This window comes from Primulina tabacum, chromosome 13 (assembly GCF_025594145.1).
Source record: "Primulina tabacum isolate GXHZ01 chromosome 13, ASM2559414v2, whole genome shotgun sequence".
NCBI classification, from domain to species: domain Eukaryota; kingdom Viridiplantae; phylum Streptophyta; class Magnoliopsida; order Lamiales; family Gesneriaceae; genus Primulina; species Primulina tabacum.
The window spans coordinates 6,822,891-6,833,059 of NC_134562.1; the positions used below are offsets into that span (position 1 = coordinate 6,822,891).

At 31.7% G+C, this 10,169-nt stretch overlaps 1 long non-coding RNA gene across 4 annotated transcripts in view; it reads left to right on the forward strand.

Annotated features, from left to right (window-relative positions):
• Positions 1-7,867, forward strand: part of LOC142523453 (uncharacterized) — a 43,567-nt gene extending 35,700 nt beyond the window's left edge. The window contains exons 2-6 of one of the 4 annotated variants that reach the window (XR_012814667.1): positions 5,867-5,957; positions 6,362-6,947; positions 7,033-7,193; positions 7,266-7,386; positions 7,467-7,867. This is a non-coding gene — a long non-coding RNA (uncharacterized LOC142523453). Of the gene's footprint in view, positions 1-5,740; positions 5,958-6,012; positions 6,948-7,032; positions 7,194-7,265; positions 7,387-7,466 lie in introns of those variants that run through there. The other 3 variants (XR_012814666.1, XR_012814665.1, XR_012814664.1) reach the window with 3 other exon arrangements.
• The last annotated feature ends 2,302 nt before the right edge of the window (positions 7,868-10,169 follow it).

Sequence of the window (10,169 nt, forward strand, 5' to 3'; positions counted from 1 at the left end):
GATTTTGTATTTACTTCAAAATCGGCATGAATTGTGTGTATGTTGTCTAAACGAACGGATAATTAGCATCTGCATGGAGCAGTGTTCACATCATTTATTACCAAAAAAGAGATGCTGATATAATAAATCGGCAAATTATAAATTCAAGCTCTCTTCGCTTTATGGATTCTAGGTTATAAATTATTTTATGTGCTTGCCAACTGCTGGCTTGTTATACTGCTTCGCTTAAACAATTTTTTATTCTGTTGATATGTAGGTTCACTTTGAGTTTGCTACATTGAACTAGCTGTGTCCTCATTAAGAAGCTTCAACAAATAAAACCTATGGTCATTTCTTCCATTCGCACTCCGTACTAGTTTGATCTTTTATTACAAAGTTATTAGTTCATATTTCAGCACTCTTGGCCTGTTGCTATATATGTTGGTATTTTTGTTCATGTTTATTAGTATAGAAAGCTTTTAAGATTCTTGTGTTGCCAAATCATAGGTTATAATTCACTTTAATTTTTTGTTTTCTCCTGTCATAGCCAGCTTTATTGTAGCCAGCTTTATTTCACAGTTTTTTATATCAGTAATATTAAATTTGGATATTTTGATTTGCTTTATACTATAAATTATCCACGATGACGTGGCTAAGAAAAGAAAACCAAGTAGATATAAACAGGACTAAGAACTCTCGTAAACGAAAATATGTTTGTCCAAATGATCGTAAGTTAGAAAAAAATGCGTCGACGCAAACAAAACAAAACACATGTTTTGCATAGGCTTGATGTGAAAATACTAAGGCCGGCCTATTAATGTGTATAGCAAGTACTCCAGATGTGCTACCTAATGTTCCAGATTGTAAATATTGTGGTGCCAAGTGCATATATGCTAACCCGCAAACATTTTGTTGTTTGTCAGGAGAAATAAATCTTTTATCTTCAGAAATGCCTTCTGATTTGTTACAACTGTATATTGGTAATTATGACGATGCAAAAGAGTCTAATACGTGCATTCGTAGTTACAATAACATGTTTGCTTTCACATCAATGGGAGTACATTGCGACAAAAATTTTGCTAGAAGAAATGCTGGAATTTATACACTTCGTGTACAAGGCCTGCTTTATCATTTTATAGGCCAATTAATATCGCCAGACAACTGAAAATTCAAAAAACTTACAACTATATTTCTTTGACATTGAACATGAACTGTCTAATCCGGTGTGTATTAGTTCAAAATTTAAGGAAACTCTTACAGAAAAATTAATTTGTATTTTGGCGAAAAATCCGTACGGAAAATTTTTTCGCAACCTGAATATGAGAACCTAAACGAATATAAGATTGCTCTGCTGGCTGACCCCGCTACTGATCAACGAGTTTTTAGTCGACCCACTATGTCTCAGGTTGCTGGAATATGGTTATAATCTAACGAGGAAAACCAATACACAGGCCAACATATACAAGTCTATCCAAAAAATAATTGCCCTCAAATAATTAAACATTACTTTGGTTGTTATGATCCTTTGCAATACCCTCTTATAATCCCAAACGGGGAATCTGGTTGGCATCGAGACATAAAATATTAGATCAAAAACAAATAAAAATGCATCTCAGGCCAACTTGTGATGGTCAAACCATCAATTGCATAGGAAACGAAAACAACAGAGAATTTTTTATAGACAGTGAAGCACAAGTATTTTTGATTTAAAATTTAAGGTCCATTACACAATTGTTATGGTTTTTTGTACTTAGAAATGCTTTTTTGTTGTGTAGTTTCGAAAAAAACAAGACACAAAGGTCAACGGTATCGTGCCGTGAGTATTATTGTTACAAGTTGCAAGTGAGAAATAATGATAGGCCCTTCTTACTTCATATTGGTAGGCTTCTACAACAATATATAGTAGACATGTATATTAAAATAGAAACATCAAGGTTAGAATTTTTTAGAACTTCAGACATGCAAAATCGTTTACGAAATGAGGCCTACAATGGGTTATTGGATAGTATTACGCAAGGGAGTTAAATAGGCTCCGACATTGGAAAACGTGTAATATTACCTATGTCGTTCATTGGAGGCCCTAGAGATATGCGTAAAAGGTATATGGATGCTATCGCTTTAGTACAAAGTTATGGGAAACATGATATTTTTTTGACAATAACTTCAAATCCAAATTGGCCTGAAATAAAAGCCCTCCATCTGTCGAAATCCACAATAGGCCTTATTTAATATCTCTGATTTTTCATGGAAAGCTTCAAGTTTTAAGAGATGAACTATTTAATAAGGATATCTTTGGTCATGTTATTACTTAAACAAGCATAATAGAATTCGAAAAAAGAGGTTTACCTCATGCCCATTTTCTGCTAATTTTAAATCAGGCTTCAAAAATGTTTCATCCTGAAGCATTTGATAGAATTGTGTGTGCAGAGTTGCCTGATGCAACATTCTAATCTATATTTGTTTTAATTAGTAGTGAAACATATGATGCATGGTCCATGTGGTTTACTTAATCCAACATGTCCTTGTATGAAAAAACTGTAGCAAATATAGTTACCCTAAAGAATTCTTAGAGAGCACTAGATATGGAACAAATTCATACCCGATATATCATCGTCGAAATGACAAACATGTTGTTACTATAAGGGGTGCGTTACTTGATAGCCGTTGGGTTGTTTCTTACAATCCACATTTACTTTCTAAATTTAATTGCCACATTAATGTCGAAATATGTTCAACAATCCAAGCTATAAAATATATCTACAAGTATATATACAAAAGACATGACAAAATTTCATATAAATTACTTGAAAATGAACAAGATCACATTGTTGACGAAGCAAAGAATTTTCAATCTGCTAGATGGATTTCACCTCCTGAATCTGCAGGGCAAATTTTCAGCTTTGATATTAACCATGTACATCCATATGTTATATGTTTACTGATTCATTTAGAAAATGAACAAGTTGTAACATTTTCTGCTAATCAATCATTGTCAATCCAACGATTAAAAAACACTATGTTAACACAATTTTTCCACATGAACAAATATAACTACGCTCAAAAGCTAAATTGCTTGTATGTAGAATTTCCTGAATATTTAACTTGGCACAACGATTCCAAAGAGTGGGAACCCCGTAAAAAGGAGGTCATAGGCCGAATTTTTAGTTGTCGTCCTTCGGACAATGAAAATTTTTATTTAAAATTGTTGTTAATGCATGTCAGAAAACCAGCTTATTTTAAAGATTTAAGAACAGTCAAAGAGGTAACTTTTACAACATTTAGAGAAGCCGCACAAAATTTAGGTCTGATAGAAAGTGACAATACTGCTGATATGTGTATCAAAGAAGCTGCTTCTTATCTAATGCCTTATGCTTTGCGACAATTATTTGCTATTGTTCTTGTTTTTTGTTACCCAAAAACTCCGATTCAATTATGGTTAAAATACCAAGATTTTCTCTCAGAATATTTTGCTCAAAACAAAGCTCTTACTCCAACTGTAATTAGCCACAAAGTTTTAGAAATAGTTAACAATTATCTTTATTCCATGGGAAAAAAATTGGACGACTTTTTTCATATAGACAAAGATGTAAACCAAAGTTTCGATGATAGCTTTGCAAAAGAATTACAAACTGAACGCGACATTTTTATGCCTACAGAAGACCTATCAGCTGTTGAGCAATTAAATTTAGAACAAAAAATGCTTACAATCGAATCTTACATCATGTTTATAATGATTTGCCAACTGGTTTCTTTATTGACGGCCCTCGAGGTACTGGAAAAACTTTTCTATATAAAGAACTTCTTGCTACAATTCGATCAGCTGGTGACATAGCAATTGCTACAATAACTTCAGGATTTGCAGCATCTTTGCTTCCAAGAGATCGTACTTCAAATTCAAGATTTAAAATTCTTTTAGAGGAAACAATAACAAATCATGTAGCATTAGTAAACAAAGTGCATTAGCACATTTAATAAAACTAGCAAAACTCATTATTAGGGATTAGGCTACGATGGCTAGGCGTGGTATTATTGAAAAATTCTACGAAATTTTACAAGACATTATGGATTCAAAATTTCTATTTGGCGGTAAACTTGTTCTATTTGGTGGTGGTTTTCGGCAAACATTGCATGTTATTCTAAAGAGCACGAAGGATGATATTATAGATTCTTCCATTGTCATGTCACCGTTATGGAGTCAGCTAAATAAAATACAACTCCAAATAAATATGTGTGCATTATTTGACTCTAACTTCTCATCTTGGTTGTTGAAAATTGATAATGGAATTGAAGCTACTAACGAAGACAATGAAATCCAAACCCCATCTCACATAAACATTCCATTCACATATGACATTACGTCTTTGAATAGATTAATAGACATGGTGTTTCCAAACATTACTGATTCCAATTTGGATATCTCTTTATTTGTAAAACGCGCAATACTTACAACAAGGAATGAATTTGTTCACGAAATAAATGATGTTCTTATAAATAAATTTCCTGGCGAAGAAACTACCTACTATAGTTGCGATGAGAACACAAGTAGTTGTGTTATACCTGATCAGGAAGATTTATTCCACTATTTAGCTCCTCAAGAACTTCCTCCATACAAACTAACCTTGGAAATAAATTCACCAATCATATTGTTATGAAATATTAATCCAACTGAAGGACTTTACAATGGTACACGCTTACTTTTCAAGGGTTTTAATAAAATGTTATTTATGCGGAAATTTCAGTAGGCACACATAAAGAAAAACTCGTCTTCATTCCTCAGATAACGTTAGAATCTCCGCATGATAATTTTTCATCTATTCAATTTAAAAGAAAACAATTTACAATACGTTTATTTATGCAATGACAATTAATAAAGCACAAGGTCAAACATTAGATTTTGTTGGTGTTTATTTAAAAGAACCAGTTTTTTCACATGGACAACTTTATGTCGCATTATCGAGAGCTAAAAATATAGATAAAATAAAAGTACTTATTAGACCATCAACACTATTAGCTCAAAGCACTAACTGCACAAAAAATGTAGTATACCGTGAAGTTTTGGATGTTGCACATACCTATTGACGCAGGTTAGCTTTTATCTTTCTTATATTTTTATTAGCAAAATCATTACGTATAAAAATATATTAAATATTCATGTGTATACTTTGTAACATTTATTTAAATGACATTATTAGTTCTACAAAAAATTGTATGTTATAGTCTGCACAATTCAAAATTAGAACTCTTTTTTCAGATACTTTCTGCATATTTGTGCATGAATTACTCATGCGCATTACTTTTCTTATTTTTTTACATTTATGTCATTAGAAGAAAAATGTACAACTTTGGAAAACCTAAAGTCAGATTTCCGCAACTGGTTTGTCAAAGTATTGGTTTCTGAAAAAACTCCAATTCGTTTTTAAAAAAAGGGAAGACAACAAAAACTTGTTTTCATTGACAAAGAGGTAAACTACATTGTACTCCTACAAAACTTTACTTTGAAACTGTTTTTTACTTTATCTATTTATTTCAATAGGATGGAACCATGCAAGGTATAATATATGACTAGGACGTTGAGCAGTTGGACATATTACTTCAGTTATACAAAACATACTACATCGGGAATGTAAATTTAAAGAAATAACTAGCAACGCACCAGCTTTTTGCATCTGCGAAATATCAAATGTTGCTTAGTAGAAGTACATACATTAGGCTTGCAAATGAAGAACATCTACCTACTGATCATGCTTACCAATTAACGACATTTGCACAATGCCCTGAGTTAGCAGATGTGTCAAGTAAACAGATCAGCTAAGTTTTTGTTCCAATTTTCTTTTGCAGCATGCAACTACATTATATCTATATTTATTCATGTGGTTCACTTTTTCAGACTTATTATGCAGCATGATTCATATTTTCCCTCCACGGTTCATTGAGAAGACAAAAAGGAATTTACAAGAGTTTGTAATCGTTAACGAAGAGTAAAGCTACTTTGGACAAATATATAGAATATTAATTGTTCGTCGGAAGCTGCTTTAAAAAAATGAATATTTATTGCTCTCTTTCATTTTTTTTAACTAATTATCTAAAACAGAAAGTAATTTTTTTCTCAACTGGATAGGTGTAGACTATTAATTCTCACCTTATGGGAAGAATTCCTCCAAACCGAGGCACTTTTTTGACTCAAAATGTTCACACTCTTCCTGTGATTTTAGGGATGCGACTTTCTGTCAACACATTTTACGGTACAACAACTTCTGTTGGATTTCACTACGTAAAAAGGAAGAACTGATTTTTTCAAGATTATACATATTGTATCATATATTTTTAGACTTTTGTACCTAACAACATTTGCTTTAGCTCGTATAATATTTTATTGTTGTAGGATTATCCATTGGTACAGTACCAAACAGTACAATCCTATTTGATCCTCCAATACAACAGGCTGAACTACTAAAACAATGGTAATTGATAGCCTCATTACTGATCATGTTATTTTATACGTTTAAATTTAACTTCATTCAGTTGTGGTAAATTTGCTATATGAAATGCTTTTTGCTCTTTAGTTTCCCTGCGATATATTGTGTATAAACTCAGAAGAATGGTTGTGTTATCTTTTTACCATAATAAAGCAAGATATCAACATATCATTGCATTGTGTTAAATCAACTTATAGGTAACAAATCACAAACAAATAGTTCTGTTGAAGGAACATCTATCTTGCTGTATTTGCTTATGCTTTCCTCGTATTTGTGTTTTCTCTCATATTTCTTTCTCATATTTACCCTCTTCCATATGTTCTCATAAATAAATAACTAATATAAAGTCATTTTTTTTAGGCTGCAACCAATAAAGAATACATAGAAATTGTTGTTTCCCAAAAAGTGTACGATAAAGCAAACCAAGAAATAGACCAACCATTTGACTCCCAGATACACAAAATCAGTCAGATCCCGAGCCTTAATGAAGTAGTAAGCATGTATTTATTTACCCACTGATTTATCTAGCTTTAAAGCCAATAAGTAGTTTGAAACATAGACACACTTTGGCATGCAGGTAAAATCATTTTTGATCAAAGCTAGGATAACAATAAAAAACTCGGAGAATTGTGTATACTTTCTAGCTTGTACAGGTTGCTCTAGAGCTTGTGGAGGCGCATACAAGTATGAGTTTACATGTTTTTATTGCAACCATGATTTCCCAAGTCCAAAGCCACTGTAAGTAACTAATATAATTTGAAAACATACACTCATTAAAAACATGCCATCTTACATATGATGTATGTATAGGTTACGATTCCAAACAGAATTGTTTGACGGTACTGGGAATTTACATGCTTATGTTGAGCACAAGGAAGCAAGCATGTTGCTATGTATGTCAGGAGAAGATGTAATCGAGGCCGAAGAAAAGGTATATTTTTTTGACAATTAGTTCTTGCCAATACAAAACTTCCCATACTTGCTCAATACTATTTATCTTATCGACCACAGGAAATTCCATTTTGCCCTGACATTTTCAATCAAAAATTACAAGATTCACAATTCCTTTTCCAACTAAGAACGTCGTGGAACAAAACAAGAGGGAAAAGTTTTGTTCGAAACATAGTCATCGCATGTCTACCAGCGACAAAATCGTCATCAGCATCGCACAGCTATTAAGATAAATATTCTTCTTTCAAAGGTGAAGGATTTTTACAGGTAAACGTAGTTGTATCTGAATCTCAAGAAAGCAACTCTGCAATGCAAGAAGAGCACTTTGAAACAGAGCTTAAAACAAGGCAAGCCAGTATAATAGGTAAAAGAAGATTAGAATGCAGAGAGAAAGTGTTAGGTGAAAGCTTAAAACATGTAAAACAAGATTAAAACACTCATGTAGAAGTTAAAGTCTAGCATGTATATTAGTGCCTCTACTTTTTTTAGTGAATCCAAAAAAGACAGCTATTTTTTTGTATCTAATTTTCATTTTAGTATACTCATTAAATTTTGAAGAATAAGGAAAATATTATCCAACCAAAACGTTAAAAAGCATTTACACAGATACATTTTCGAAATTATAAGATCAACTATAAGATATTTGTACAACTAAAAATTGTTAAAACTATATTAAATGATACCATATTATGCTTTATCATATCCAAAACTTTTCAACCTTATTTACGTAGCATCAATATTTTATCCCTCAACTTACAACTAAATATTGCAATATTATTTTTGTAAACCAAACAAAATAAGAAATGTTAGCAATATTCAGTCAATTAAAATAATTTCATCAAAAAAAAAGACACATTTACAACTACAAAAAATCAGTCCTTGCACAACGCTTTCTATCAAGTAGTCCAACGAGCACACCTTTCCCTCCACCACCAGTTTGGCAACCTCAATATCCACCGCAATCCATCCCACCACCCCAACCCATGAACGAAGATATTCACGCTGCTGGTGATGACGATTTAGACGACGCCTGCTAACGCTCAATACATGAGCTATATACGGTCATTTCCTTTTCTTATGCATTTTACATAATGAACACTTTGGTCTTAGACTAATAAGTTGGACAAAAAAATTATGGAAAATATTTAAGATATGCTCCCGAGTGTCAAGCAAAGCTTTAACTAACTATAGCTTTGTTATTCTTTTGTTGATTCCAACCTCATACATAAATTATTGAATCACTCTATCATATACATCAGCACACCACATTTAAAATAAATTTTTACTGCAAAATATCTATTACTATACCAATCACATAGTTTATAATCTATCAGCATTCTTATCTTCGAAATCTTTTTAATTACAAATTCCATCACAACTTTGTCGTAGATTAGTAATGCTTTGTTATTCATACCAATACCCACTCCTTCAACACCTAAAATAAACATCTAATATATAACTTTTCTAAGACATTACACCTGACAAAATACAATAAATAATCCGGTTACTAAGCTTGCTATTTTATTTTAAAATAATAACTTATGCCCTAACATCTGTCAATAGTTAGAAATGGCTAATCTACTTTCACTGAGGTGGCCAAAAACAATCACAACATATGTCATGGTCCATTTATGACTCACCCTAACTCATATAACATATATAAGTTCATTTACCTTCTTTTAACTTACGATAAATTATTTGAAAATTTTAATACTTTTTCTTCAATATCTACACTTACTGCTTCTAAACCAACTCTAATTAAAAAAAACAATCCTCACTGTGAATGTATCGACTGCAGCCAATGTTACTACAACTTTCTATTTCAAAAAGAATTCGAGGAACTGATGAAAAGGTTTTTCTCAAACCCGATATGGGCCATCATCTTCCGAAGAGCACTTAATATGGAATCAAAGCTTTTTATTCTGCTAGACTATGCAGCCGATATCGAAACAGAGCTGAATCTCAACATTATCTGCCAAACTCAGTATGTACATGAAGCAAATAGTAAAACATTTATCTTATAGTCTAAAAAATGTTTAATTACAAAAAATTAATATGGACCTACTAAAAACTCTGAATTACATTCAACAAAACCTTCATTTATAGTGTTTTCTTTTATTTTATTCTTTACATCATTTTACCTTTTCTAAGTTAGAATACATAAATAATTTTTACTAATGTTATTGATGTGCCATATTTTTTTGCTGACATATCCATTGTCGACCATTTGAGGGTGTGTATAACTTGCAATGTTATTGACAACTAGCTAATGTTTCATATATCTAGCTCGTTCCCAATTTTAATCAGTGCACACTCTTTATAACCTTTAACTTGTAGATATAATCAATAAAAACCAATAAATAATGTAGCTACTCAAAATTTATTAATGTTTATTAGTGAATACGTTCAACAATTTATGTTTACTCCGAGATTACAAATTTAAACAGGCTAAACGACTTGTTCTCACAAATTGTTTAGTTCTCAGTTGTTTAACATGATATTATTAGAATTTCTCAATAATTTCGTTCGCATTTAATTAAATTTTATAATTGGATCCCGATCAATATGCTAGAAAGTTAACTCACTTTATTATCGGATTTGTTTTTCTCAAGTACAACTCAACACCTAGAGACGAAGAATGAAATCAGCTTGTAATAATATGAACATAACTGAACTTTTTAGGCTTTCTAAGTATGTGCTACCTGCAAAATTTCCTTGGCATATGTATAAATTATCATATTGTTATAATATCTACACTTTATT